This window comes from Arachis duranensis, chromosome 1 (assembly GCF_000817695.3).
Source record: "Arachis duranensis cultivar V14167 chromosome 1, aradu.V14167.gnm2.J7QH, whole genome shotgun sequence".
Classification (NCBI taxonomy): Eukaryota; Viridiplantae; Streptophyta; class Magnoliopsida; order Fabales; family Fabaceae; genus Arachis; species Arachis duranensis.
In genome coordinates this window covers 64,033,718-64,034,724 of record NC_029772.3, presented here as the reverse complement: position 1 = coordinate 64,034,724, position 1,007 = coordinate 64,033,718, and the positions used below count along the sequence as shown (strand labels likewise).

Below are 1,007 nucleotides of genomic sequence, written 5' to 3'. Positions count from 1 at the left end.
TTTTTGTTTTAAATTTTAATTTTAATTATATATTATCTTTAATTTTCGAAAATTACTAACCCCTTTTTCAAAATTATTTTCTAATTTCTCCATCTCTTTTCTTCTTTTGTTTAATTATTTATTTACTAACACTTCTCTTCACCTCTCTTCATCTAAAAATCTGAACCCAATCTATCCCTTGTGTTTGGATTCTTCACTTTTCTTTCTTCTATCCCATTCTTTTTCTACTAACATAAAGGAATCTCTATACTGTGACATAGAGGATTCCTCTTCTTTTCTTGTTTTCTTCTCTTTCATATGAGCAGGAACAAGGAAAAAGGCACTTTTGTTAAAATTGATCCTGAACCTGAAAGGACTCTGAAGAGAAAACTAAGAGAAGCTAAATTACAACAATCTAAAGGTAACCTTTCAGAAATATTAGAACAAGAGAAGGAGATGGCAGCCGAACCCAACAATAATAATGCAAGGAGAATGCTTGGTGACTTCACAAAACCAACGTCCAAATTTGATGAAAGAAGTATCTCCATTCTTGCCATTGGAGCCAACAATTTTGAGCTGAAACCTCAGCTAGTTGCCTTAATGCAACAAAACTGCAAGTTCTATGGACTTCCATCTGAAGATCCTTATCAGTTTTTAACTGAGTTCTTGTAGATCTGTGAGACTGTAAAGACGAATGGAGTAGATCCTGAAGTCTACAAGCTCATGCTTTTCCCTTTTGCTGTAAGAGACAGAGCTAGAATCTGGTTGGACTCACAACCTAAAGATAGCCTGGACTCTTGGGAGAAGCCGGTCACTGCCTTCTTGGATAAATTCTTTCCTCCTCAAAAGCTGAGCAAGCTTAGAGTGGATGTTCAGACCTTCAAACAAAAAGATGGTGAATCCCTCTATGAAGCTTGGGAAAGATACAAACAGTTGACCAATAGGTGTCCATCTGACATGTTTTCAGAATGGACCATATTAGATATATTCTATTATGGTCTATCTGAGTTTTCGAAAATGTCATTGGC

General features: G+C 35.7%; 1 non-coding gene across 1 annotated transcript; it reads right to left on the bottom strand.

Moving 5' to 3' along the window:
- Window positions 1-834: 834 nt before the first annotated feature.
- Window positions 835-938, bottom strand: LOC127742449 (small nucleolar RNA R71). The gene has a single exon (XR_008003711.1). It is a non-coding gene; the product is annotated as a small nucleolar RNA R71 (small nucleolar RNA).
- Window positions 939-1,007: the final 69 nt, after the last annotated feature.